Source organism: Pseudophryne corroboree, chromosome 3 (genome assembly GCF_028390025.1).
Source record: "Pseudophryne corroboree isolate aPseCor3 chromosome 3, aPseCor3.hap2, whole genome shotgun sequence".
NCBI lineage: Eukaryota > Metazoa > Chordata > Amphibia > Anura > Myobatrachidae > Pseudophryne > Pseudophryne corroboree.
The window spans coordinates 631,587,013-631,600,463 of NC_086446.1; the positions used below are offsets into that span (position 1 = coordinate 631,587,013).

The window sequence follows — 13,451 nt, forward strand, 5'->3', positions numbered from 1 at the left end:
TAGCTAAACAATCTACCTATTTGTAAATAACTGCATAATTGGTGTGTGTGTGTGTGTGTGTGTGTGTGTGTGTGTGTGTGTGCATATATATATATATATATATATATATATATTTGTCCCAATAGAATCGGCACTCGCTGTTACTTGATATAAATAATGCTCAGGTGCCATCCGGAAAATACTTTACATAATTACCACTCCTAGCAGGCGGCGGCACTCAGAGTCTGGTCTTAGCAGTAAGGTGTAAAAAGTGCATTAATGGATCACTCCATGTGCAACGTTTCGGGGCTGCAGCGCCCCTTTATCAAGGACTTCACCTTGATAAAGGGGCGCTGCAGCCCCGAAACGTTGCACATGGAGTGATCCATTAAAGCACTTTTTACACCTTACTGCTAAGACCAGACTCTGAGTGCCGCCGCCTGCTAGGAGTGGTAATTATATATATATATATATATATATATATATAGGACTCCTTTGCCATAAGGTCTGTTCCTCTGACATGCGTAGTGGGAGCTGGGGCACATGCCACAGAAGCCAACTACTTCAACTACAGTGAGCAGCTAGACAGATCTTATCTAGAGAGGACAGAGAAGGACCACCCTGTGGGCACCAGGAATGGGGTAAGTGTTCAAGCTCTCAATCAGTAATGAAGTTAAACACTAAATTTGCATACACACATGTCCAATCCTCAGGTGATCCGACTCCAGACCAGTCAGTTGGTCCGAAATTGGACAAGTGTGTACCCTCAGCAAACCGACCCGTTCACCCGATCCTATGACCTGTCTGGTCTCCTGGTTTAAAACGTGATTAAAAATCAGGAGACTCGATCGCTGACCAGCTGACCAATGTTGTAGTTTGTAGGTTGCTGAGACCAGAGCTTGCAACTGATCTTCGGTCTTAGCAGCTAAGCACACCATCAGAATGGTGGCAGTGCTGGATCTGGAGAGATCATAGCACTATCTGCCAATGCAGCTGGACCTCGGTAGAGGTGGCATACCTGGGCCCTGGGGTATCCAGTCCCCATAAGCCATTACTAAAAATTTCGGCAGCAGATGTAGGGCAGTGTTGGTGGGTTTCTGCTGCTGTCCTACAGGCACATTGGTGGCTCATCCAGTTTAAAAAATGTAATTGAGAGTTGTGATTGGCTTGATAGTGGTACCATTTTTAAAAATCAAGTTGGCCACTGTGAGTTAAGTCATTGCTGTATCATCGCCTTAACGCCTTGTGCTGGCTAATATAAGTGCTACATCGGGGAATGAGCGAGCAAGAGCTCCTAAAGGCAGGAAATGGTGGAAGTACTGAGAGGCGGCAGCTAAATATGTAAACTTATATATGGACTTTGTGGAAGGGAGATAAATATTACAGCATACAATATGCTTTCAGTTACACATTAATATTTTCATCATGCAAAGTTTGAATGACATTAATTAGTGAGAACTATCTAATTTAGCTTTATTTTACTTAGGAAGTTTTACACTGTTTACAATTAACATTAATATCCGTTTATGCTCTATATGGCAAATACCATAACTCACAATAAAGCTGGTCCTTTAAGGATTTATTTTGAGACTCACTCCTTCCCTCACAAACTTCAGGGAATTTATTTGCATAACATCCTTTTTCAGTTGGCATGATCTTAATTTGTATGAATTTTATTTGTAGAATTTTTATAAATATCGTTTTAAATTGCTTTACTTTAGTGATTTTTCACACCCCTAATTGTCCTAGTATAATAGCCCACTCTCCAGCAAACTCTTCTTTACCATTGTATTAATTATAAAACACATGGGGGAATTCAATTAGCCCCGATCATTTTCTATCTCCCAATTCAAATATCCCCCTTTTTTGCGGCCAAAGAATTATTTGTTTTTGGCCAAAAATACATTGAATCTGTGATAAGTTCATGGACCTATATGTTTTCACGACCACGATCACGAAAACAGGTTTGAATATTGTTTTTTTTTCACTTGACTCCGGGGCTAATTGGATAGACCCAATGGATCAATTAGTCCGCAGTAAATTACTACGACTAATTGAGTTCCCCCATAAATTTTTGTTCTTCATCTGTCATAGTCCACTATAAAAAATATTTTCTACAGTCTTCAGGGAAGGATTGGGAACTGGAAAATTTTGTAGAAGTGGCCTCACATGGGCAGCACCACTGTAAGGTGTGGCCATGGCAGCAGCACCCTTACCTACTCCCCCAAGACTTGCCAGAGAGTGGGCATGTCTAGCATCAATGGGGAAGTTAAAAGGAAATAAAATTAAACTTTAGAGGCACAATTTTGTAATAAAAAAAAAAAAATGTTTAACTGATTACAGAGTTTGGACAATGAATTTATATTTTTCTGAGGTCATTTAGAAAACTGATATATTTAAAAGCTTTAGCAGATTGTGCAGTATAGGTACAAGGATTTATTTGTAGTGTTAAGTGGTTCTGTCTGTATGGCAATAAGAGCATAATTTGTCACATTATTATGACTACCAGCTAATCGCTAGAGTAACCACAGTGTGCAGCACAGACAGCAGCTAGACGGGTGAACTGTCACTTTAGACACACGTCTAGAAGCCCCCAGGTTCATTTTGATGGTGAGCTCTTACATTCAACTCTCCCATCAATGGCATGTGGTGCTCTGATGTTTCCATGTCAGTTGTTCATAATAATGCCATTTGTCCAGTCATGATACACCTTCACCACAGCAGCATGCGAACAGTTCACAATCTGTACTGTTTCAGAAATACTGCCCTGGTCCGGAAAGCCGATAATATCATCCCTTTTGCAACTTGGATAAATTGACGATTTTACCTATGACATCAACGAGTGTGCACATGGCCTATCATGTACAATACCTTCTATACCCACCAAGCCAGTGCACAACACGTGACGTATTTCATGGGCTACGCGCTACCAGCGTCAAATATAGGAGGTGGTCATAATAATGTGACTCGACCATGTAATTAGGGAGCCCAAAGCCGAATAATGTATATAAGATACTGTATATACTGTATGTGCAAATGGAAAGAAATGAAGCATGTTCTCTCACAATTACAGTAGTTTTTATAGAGAATATACTTAATTTACTTTTTCCTTGAAGCTTAACACATATAATCATAATATAGTTCTGCTAGTCAGGCATAAATAATATTCCATTTTCATGATTATTTCATATCCATGTGTTTTTTCATTTTTCTATCTTATCTCCTATTAGAAAGCTATTGTCTCACTGCACCCTGCATTCCATATGGAGATGTCTCCAGGCTGTCCCAACTGATTATCTCATCATCTCTCTGTGGAAACTGTTTACCCTGCTAATATCCATAAATCTAGTACCATGAGTCTATACAGATAAGCTACCAATAGTCAAATGACCTCTTAAATGCATCAATGTTGCTGTATTCCAACCAGCCCAAAAAAACGATAATCAACACACCGTGGAGACATTTGGGCTGATTCAGTCAGTGTGAAACTATTTGTTTTGCAAAAAGCTGCAATTTTTCGCATTGCGCATGCCCAAACTTCCAAAATCTATGTTGTGCCAGTCTCAAATGCAATTTAAGACTGGGACTAAGGGAATGAGAACAGGGCAGGAATGGGAGTGCACTTGTACGAAGTGGGTGTGCGTTCAATCACAGTTGGCGTATAGTTCCAGCAAAAGTACAGTAAGGGACATGGGGCCTAATTCAGACCTGATCGCAGCAGCAAATTTGTTAGCTAATGGGCAAAACCATGTGCACTGCAGGTGGGGCAGATATAACATGTGCAGAGAGAGTTAGATTTGGGTGTGTTATTTTGTTTCTGTGCAGGGTAAGTAGTGGCTGCTTTATTTTTACACTGCAATTTAGATTTCAGTTTGAACTTTGAACACACCCCACCCAAATCTATCTCTCTCTGCACATGTTATATCTGCCCCTCCCTGCAGTGCACATGGTTTTGCCCAACTGCTAACAAAATTGCTGCTTCAATCAGATCTGATTAGGACCTTGGTGTGGCGGCACAATTGCAGAATGCAACTAAAATGGAAGGGTCCGAGTTGCTTGTTCTCTGACCCTGTTGTAAGTGTAAAGTACATAATGCTGTAAGCGTGCGATTGGTCACAAATAGTGTAAACAGGCCCATTTATGCAACAGTTTAAATAAGGAATTTTACATTGCAATACACACTACTTTTACACAAATAAATAAAACTTCATACTCAGTTGGGCATGGGGATGTCTGCACATACTTTTCAAAAGTACTGTCCTTAAAAAGTCATATTACCGTATGCTACTATTCTCATGTTACATGTTAAATCCCATAATATACAAGGTGTGGCTATTAAATAACGAGACTGTACTTGTAAAATATAAACCATACTGTGTGAGTTAAAAGGGAGTGGAGGAACATTGACCTTGGACTATCCCAAAACAGTTTAGCAAATTTCACCCCTCTCGCACACACATTGTTTGCTGTCACACATCGTTTGAAGAAGTTGTGTTTTTCCCATGCGTCGTAAAAATACTTACAGTAGTTCAAAAGTAGGGCAACATGCATGTTAACTTAAAATTTGTAGTTAAGTTGAACAAAACACCCACCGGATCTTTCTGTATGTTAACCGAGGCTTATAGGGCAAATTATATGTCATGTGTACATGTGTTTGAGTGACACAAAAGATTTAGGGCCTAATTCTGAATTGATCGCAGCAGTTAGGCAAAACCATGTGCACTGCAGGGGAGGCAGATATAACATGTGCAGAGAGAGTTAGATTTGGGTGGGGTGTATTCAAACTGAAATCTAAATTGCAGTGTAAAAATAAAGCAGCCAGTATTTACCCTGCACAGAAAGAAAATAACCCACCCAAATCGAACTCTCTCTGCAAATGTTATATCTGTCCCCCCTGCAGTGCACATGGTTTTGCCCAATTGCTAACAAACTTGCTGCTGCGATCAACTCAGAATTACCCCCTTTGTGACTGTCGTGAGGATGCCTCAGATGATGAATGTTCGAAAGTCTTTGCACATCAAAAACAAATGAAAATGTAGGAAACTAAGAAAATTGTGTGCATTAACCATTGACTCAGCATCTGAATAATAGCAGAAATGGTAAACAGCAACAAAGAAACTGTTAGGCAAGTTTTCCATCAAAATCTTAACATGACAAAAGTTTATGCTAAGATGTGTCTAAGGCTTCTCACTGCCGAGCAGAAAGAACATCTACGTGAATTTGTACAGACATTTCTGAACAAATTCAAGTGGATTCTCATTTTTTAGACAGTTAATACCTGTAAAGAAAAATAGGATCTTCCAATAAAATCCTGAGACAAAACACCAGTCCATGCACTGGAAAAAAACACCATCACTGGGTGTAGTATGGTATGCTGGCGGCCGGGCTCCCGGCGACCTGCATACCGGCGGTCGGGATTCCGGCGGGATACTGACAGCTGGGCGAGCGCAAATGAGCCCTTGTGGGGACTCAATCTATTCTCCTTCCAGGGGGGTCATGGACCACCAACAGGAAGAAAAGGTGTCGGTATGCCGGGTGCCGGGATTCCGGCACCGGTATACAGTGCGCCGGGATCCCAACAGCCAGCAAACGGAAGACCACCCTCATCACCAAGCATGAAGGAAGCATGTCAAAGCAAATCCAAATACAAAGCCATGTTAATTGTTATCTTTGATATCAAGGGTATTATTTTGGAAAGATTGGGTACCTAAAGGCAAAACAGTGAATGAACATTACTACAAAAATGTTCTAGCAACTTTGTGGGAAAGAATCCAAAGAAAGATGCCAGAGTTGCAGAAAAATGGTTTTAACCTCCATCAGGACAACACACAGCTCTCTCCATGAAGCAGTTTTTGGCCGAGAAACAGATTGCAGTGCTAGAACACCTTCCATACTCACCAGACCTATCACCATGTGATTTCATAATTTCCCAAAAGTCAAATCTGTACTCAAGGAAACCCATTTTGCATCAGTTATTGAGATAAAGAAGAAAATGATGGAGCTGACAGCACAGCGCTGACCAATAGAAAATAAGAATACAGCAGTGTGTGGATGCAGAAGCGGAGTACATAGAAGGGGAACGGAGTTAAAATGTTCTTAATACAATTAAACATAAATTAGAGCATCAGCCTCGTTATTTAACAGCCACACCTCTTACGCTGTTCGCAGAAACCACGCTCCAAGTCACTTATCCACTCTCATTTCAGCCATTTACAGCAAGTGAAGCAAGTCACAGCTCAATATTTACATATCTGACTGACTCTGTATCAGTAGCAAAGATGCAAATGAGTTTGGAATTGCTTTTGCGATTCCAGATGTGTCTGACTCTGAATAAGCCTATAGAGGTTTGCTAAAATGCAACTAGCAATTCATCATGCAAATATTTATTTATTAACAGTTTATTATATAGCGCAGCAAATTCCATTGCGCTTTACAATTGGACACAATGATAAAACAAAACTGGGTAATAAACAGTCATAGACGTAGGAAGGCCCTGCTCGCATGCTTACAATCTATAGGGATATAGGCATTGATACACAAGGAAAGGCACTATCTATTGCACATTTGTCAACCGAATTGCAAAGGTTCTAGGTGGGTTGCATGATATCACATCACAGCAATGATGAACCATGGTCAGAAAGAAGGGAAAGCGAAGAAAGAGAAAATATGTGGAGGATATGTGCGGACTGTACAGTGGGGATATAATCGGATAGGAAAGCTTATGAAGGTTGAGTGAGCGGTTCTGGAATGTGATAAGCTAGCCTGAAGAGGTGAGTTTTCAGGGAACATTTGAAGGTTTGAAAACTAGGAGAGAGTCTTATTGTGCGTGGTAGGGCATTCCACAGAGTGGGTGCAGCCCGAAGAAAGTCCTGCAATCGTGCATGAGAGCAAGTAATGAGTGTGGATAAGAGACGTAGATCTTGTGAAGAGCGGAGAGGTTGAATTGGGAGATATTTTGAGATGAGCGAAGATATGTACATTGGTGTAGTATGGTTAATGGCCTTATGTGTGAGTAAAAGTATTTTATATTGAATACAGTAGAATACAGGTAATTAATGGATGGACTGACAGAGTGGATCTGCAGATGATGAACATGTAGCAAGGAAGAGTAGCCTCGCAGCTGCATTCAGAATGGATTGTAGTGGTGAGAGTCTCTTTTTGGTAAGACCAGTAAAAAGACTATTGCAATAATCAATGCGGGAGATAATGAGAGCGTGGATTAGAGTTTTCGCAGTGTCTTGTGTAAGGTATGGTCGTATTTTGGATATGTTTTTTAGATACGTGTAACATGATTTTGAGACAGATTGAATGTGAGGAGCAAAGGACATTTCTGAGTCAAGTATGACACCTAGGCAGTGAGCCTGTGGGGTAGGATTGATTATTGAGTTCTCAATAGTGATAGAGATATCAGGTTGGTAACTACTATTGGCCGGTGGAAATATAACTAGTTCTGTTTTGGAAATATTAAGTTTGAGGTGGCGAGATGACATCCAAGATGAAACATCAGAAAGGCATTCAGTGACCTTGACCAATACAGATGGTGACAAATCTGGGGAGGATAGGTAGATTAGAGTACCATCTGCGTACAGATGATACTGAAATCAAAAAGAGCTGATTAGTTTACCAAGAGATGAGGTATAGTTTGAGAAAAGCAGAGGACCTAAGACCAAGCCTTGTGGTACTCCAACTGAAAGAGGTAGCGAAGAGGAGGTGGTTTCAGAGAAGCGAACACTGAAGGAGCGATTAGATGTGTAGGCTAGGAACCAAGAGAGAACTGTATCTTTAGGGCCTAGGGATTGTAGTGTTTGTATTAGAAGAAAATGGTCAACAATGTCAAAAGCAGCAGAGAGATCTAGATAAGTAATATATGTAAATTAGTTAATATATAAATTAGAAAATGACAAAATACTTCCCAAAACTTTTTCCCCCAACACTAGATGGGATGCCCCAATGCTCCACGTTGGGGCATGGTCTCATTACATAATTGATGTGCCAAATATGTATACAACATATACATATTATAGATGTTTACGTCTTAGAACAGAGAGATCAAACTGATGAACTCCAATTAGGTCAAATCACTCTATATCAGTTAGAATAATAAGACCACCTGCAACGCTCTAGTCTATACACAATGATGTGGTAAGGTATCTGTATAATCTGCATTAAGGGTAAGTTTTCAAAATAAAAACATCCTGGTAATAACCTGTTGACTTGTGGTGAATGTTCTAATGGTCATGTTTTGTAAATAAGTGAAAGGTTGCCACAAAGCATGACATCCTGGTAGATTGGTAACCAGATCACTGCCCATAATTCTAAGTAGTCAGATTTTCCTCTACACGTAGACGTTTTATGGGGTGTTCTCGTCCCTTAGCTTGTTGGGATTTCTATATTTGATTCATAAATAAACACAAAAATATATAATAAATACTGCAAATTATTCAGGTATATCCCACTTTATTTTAATGCCCATTTAACTTACAATATATATATATATATATATATATATATATACTTCCAAAAAGAGACAGCGGCACTCGGGGATTTGTAAATAGCAAAAGTGTATTCAAAAAGGCTTCATGTAAACGAGTTTGCATCATCACCACAGAAGGCACCGAGGTTAGAGACGTTTGACAGGAGAGTGCCAGTCCATTTGGGAAGTATATATATATATATATATCCCGACCAATGGCGGCACTCACTGGGACTACTTGAAGAAGCAATAAAGAAGGGAGACAGACTCCTGAAGCCGAATCGGCTTCTTAGTGCTGGAAGGCACCAGGGCATTGCGAAAGGAGGTATTGAGTGCCGGGCATAAGAGCTGTATATATATATATATATATATATATATATATAGTGAATGTAGACTACACAATACGCTTTCATGTTATGATATTTTGAAGTAATGACATTAAATAATATTTTTATTCAATATTAATTATTATTACTATTACGTTTATGAGTTTTCAGACTCATTTGTTATTTTTGTACATGCATCAAGTGCTGATATAGTATAATATAACCTCTTTGCTTCTTTTTACATCCTACTAAGGTAAAATCTCCCAAGAAATGCAATGCAAATATTAAGTCCTCTTTTTAATGATACCCTTATTATAATGAGAGGAAGATACAGTAAATAACCCTTTGGCGTTTTAGATTTGCGATTCTGGAAGACATATATGTTACATGGACTAAACTCTCCGTCAGTATTTAGAGCTCATGAAGGCCTAGATAATAATGACACTATGTAGCATATCGGATTCAGGGAGTCAGATGCATTTCTTAATAGGAAAATAAATGCCCCCAACACAATCCAGATGCATGTTTCTCACCAACATTGCCCACATTATAATAAAATACAAAATGAAATGTATCTGTATTTTCATACTGAAAATAAAAATTAGATTTTAGCTATGCCTTTTTCTCTGACTGCCTGTACAATCTGTTTCTTTCTCTATTAACATCTCTTCTTATCCTCTGTTTGGGTCCTCGACGTCTAATGCAGTGTACATTATCTACATCTATTGCCTCCACCTTGCTATTGTAATTCCCTACGTCTGCTTCTACATTTTGGGGTCTAAGCTGGATTCAAGTCTAAATGCAGGTGGATCCCGTGGCAATCTGTACATTGCACATGCGCCACAGAAAGCAATAGCAGACTGTGGGGCAGATTTATAAAGCTTGGTAAAGTGATAAAGTGGAAGGAGATAAATGACCAGCCAATCAGATCCTAACTGTCATTTTTCAAACCCAGCCTGTAACATGGCAGTTAAGATCTGATTGACTGGTCCTTTATCACCTTCGACTTTATCACTTCACCGAGCTTAATAAATCTGCCCCTGTGTATGTGCCACACCATGCCTATGCACATGGGTGAGACTGAAACAGCAAGTGGTCCACTTCTTGCCAAATCGGATCAATCTTTCAATGGAATGGGCATTTGTGGGCGCCAACTGGGCAGTGACTATGTGATAGGTGCGATCTATCTTTTGGAAACGTAATGGGAATGCTGTGGGTGTGTTGGCCGACTTGCGTTCTTGTTTTTGACATGCGTATGGAAATGGGGTGACTTTTTCTGATAGATCTTTTGCACCCAGCATGGGTGGAAAGCTGGCTGCCGTGGTTGAGGAAGATATTGGTCGCAGATGTGCCCAACTCAGAATGAGGTCCTATATGTGATGTTTCATACATATGCTTCCTATATCTCTTGTGCTCATCTATAGCTTTATATGAGCTCTGTGATTTTATCCTACCATGTGTATACCCACTTTTTTCTGTAGCTTTCATAACTTCAAACCCACCCATTCCCCCCCCCCCCCCCCCCCCCCCACCTCACCAACACATACTTCAGAAAATTACAGAAACTACTCCACAGTGACTTACAAGTGTTGGGGCTGTAATCCTTTAACAATCACAACTTACAAATTGTACAGTAGGCCCTCATTTATCAAGCCTTGGAGAGTGATAAGTAGCACGGTGATAAAGTACAAGCCAATCAGCTCCTAACTGTTATGTCACTGGCTGTGTTTGAAAAAATGACAGATAAGAGCTGATTGGCTGGTACATTATCACCGTGCAATTTATCTCTCTCCTAGGCTTAATAAATCTGGACCACAGTACACAGTGATAAAGTACCAGCCAATCAGTTCCTAACTGCCATCCTTCAGGCTGTGTTTGAAAATGACAGTTAGGAGCTGATTGGGTGGTACTTTAGCACTATGCTATTTATCACTCTCCAAGGCTTGATAAATCTGGGCCAAATTCTTTTGGTTTATAATGTGCTGCTATTCTTCTTCTTCTTCTTCTTCTTCTTCTTCTTCTTCTTCTTCTTCTTCTTATTATTATTATTATTATTATTATTATATGTCAAAGACACCCTTGTAAAATATATTGCAAAATAACCTAATAACTGTTCAGTTCTTACGTCTCTGTTATATGGTTATTTACAGCTTACCCCTTCGCCAATCCCTATTTTGTTTCCACAAACCACTGAGCTTACTCTCTGTGTGCTGCTTACAGACAGATGATACAGAAGTGGTGGTGGTAGTAGCAGTAGCAATGATAATTACTAGTGATAAATACTATAATAAATATTATTATTGGGTGTATATTAATATTATTATTATTATTATTATTATTATTATTACTACTACTACTAATAGTAATATTATTAATGGGAATTGTGTAATTAATTGATTATCTTAAAAATTATTTATTAATTTAATAACATAACAAATAAGTGCCAGAAACATTTCTTACTTTGACATCTTCTGTACCTGTATATAAAAATGAATTTATCTGGACTACAGATGGTATTCAGTATACCCTTACTGAACACATATTTTTTCCCTTCACATACAATTATTTTCCACACTTTATATAGACCTGTCTTATATTTTAACAAATAGCAATTTATACACAATATTAAAGATAAGCTGGGGAAAAGAAAAGAAAAATATATAGACACAATATGTATTTAATTTTTTTAAATAATTATTTTTGGGTTTTATCAAAGGGCTTAAATTCCTCCTTGCTGACACAATGGCTAATGCTGTTCCCCCAAGTCACACATTAGCTATTGTCGCATGCAATAACTTAAAGGGGTCACAACGGTGCTAATTATGTGCTATGAACACTTTGGTCTTTCATAGTGACTGCCATCCCGACACCAACCGACAAGATGAACATTTTCCTTGCTTAATGGTCACGTTGGCCTGTTGAAGGTCCTGTCTAAAAGTAGCTTTACAATATTGTTGACAAAATTACAGCCGTGTTAAAACAACATCTGTTAAATATATCTAAACATTAAAATCCAGTGCACTCATCACAGTTAGAGAGGGACAGCTGCTGGATTGCTCCTGCAGACACCGCAGGTGAACGTCCTCAATCCACTGGTTAAAATCCACACGTGTTTTATACACAGGGCTTTCCATAGTACAGTGACAGTACACTTGTTGTCTTGCCTTTGGTGATGGAGGATATGCCATGATTAAGGTCTAATACTATACTGAAAAGTAGGCCTGATTTGACTGTACTAATGTTTGTGATTCTAATATGGAATAAATGTGCTGTTTTAACTGCCGTAAGACTGGTGAGTGCCCTGTTTATAAAACATGTGTATATACATACATACATACATACATACATACATACATACAGGTAGCTGCCATAACCTAGCAAAAGCAAACACAAAGAACTTATAATAGCAGAGCCCATATATGTCATATCCTAGCACTACAGTTCCGCAAGTCTATGCAGTAAATACAAGGGTGTGATATTACTGGCTGCTATATTCATATAGTAGATCACCAAAAAGTAACTATTATAAGATATATATATATATATATATATATATATATAAACAAACACACTTTACAGCAAAATAGTATACAATAATGTATTCTGTCTGTATTCATTATAGAAGTAATGTAGTAAATGTCCCTGTATTTATTAGTGGCTGCACGGACTAGCAGCTGTTCATTTAAAACAAACAAAATGTGAAACTTACTGATAAACTAAGGGTTTATCTTTTCTCATAGTAACCACAGTGCAATAATGACTTCTGATACATTTCTGATGCATGCTGTTTCCCTTTGATATGTTTATAGTCTGGCACCTGCTTCCTGGCTGCATCACTCCTGTAATGCCCGTCCGCACTTATTTGTTTTCATTCTGACAAAACTGGAATGCAATCAAACATATGTAATATTTACCAACGTATCGTTTATGCAGTGAAGACTAACTCGTAAATTTGAGCCTGGAATTTACAGCGATCACCTCTCATGATCTGACTGCTCTGTTTAACTGGTTTTACTGTAAGCACCGCTATGTTATAATTCGTATTACAGGTGAAGAAAAAGTGTCACCCTTACCTGAGCAATTTCAGAGATCACCACCAGCAGGTTCTGCTTGATTATGACGAATTTGAGACGTGTACCTTTGGTTATCCCTTAATCATATCAAACTCCAAAGGTTCATTGGCCCTAGGTTTGGTTTACAATCCTTGCAGGTTAAAATTTAACTTGCTCTATCTCTTAGCTGTATAGCCCTTTGACCAGATAATTAGGTTGCCGCACAGACAGCAGCATCATCACACAACTACACTACTGACAAAACTATAACATAAGTTAACAGGTTAAAAAGAAAAGTAGACCAAAAAAACAATAAAATAAAATAATGTAATTATACTATATTCTGCTGAAGAAAACCAGGCGCATTACATGTTCTTTCCCCATAAAGAAAGAGGAAAGCTATACTTTCCGTGAAGACTTTTTAACAAATAATGAGGTATAGAATTAGCCAATATTACTATATTTGCGGCAATCTACACTGTATATTGCCTAACTTTAGACTGTAAGCCTTACATTGAGAAGGGGGGGGCTCAATAAAAAAACACACTGGCCTTCACCGGTATTTCATCTTCATTGTGATATGTAGTATCAGTAGTTTTCAAATATCAATCTGGTATAGTA

General features: G+C 38.8%; 1 protein-coding gene across 2 annotated transcripts in view; it reads right to left on the reverse strand.

Moving 5' to 3' along the window:
- The window catches only part of A1CF (APOBEC1 complementation factor), a 94,874-nt gene extending 81,935 nt beyond the window's left edge, over window positions 1–12,939 (reverse strand). For both annotated transcript variants that reach the window (XM_063961730.1, XM_063961729.1), the window contains exon 1: window positions 12,852–12,939. The gene's annotated coding sequence lies outside the window, so the exon portion shown is untranslated. The remainder of the gene's footprint in view (window positions 1–12,851) is intronic.
- Between the last annotated feature and the right edge of the window lie 512 nt (window positions 12,940–13,451).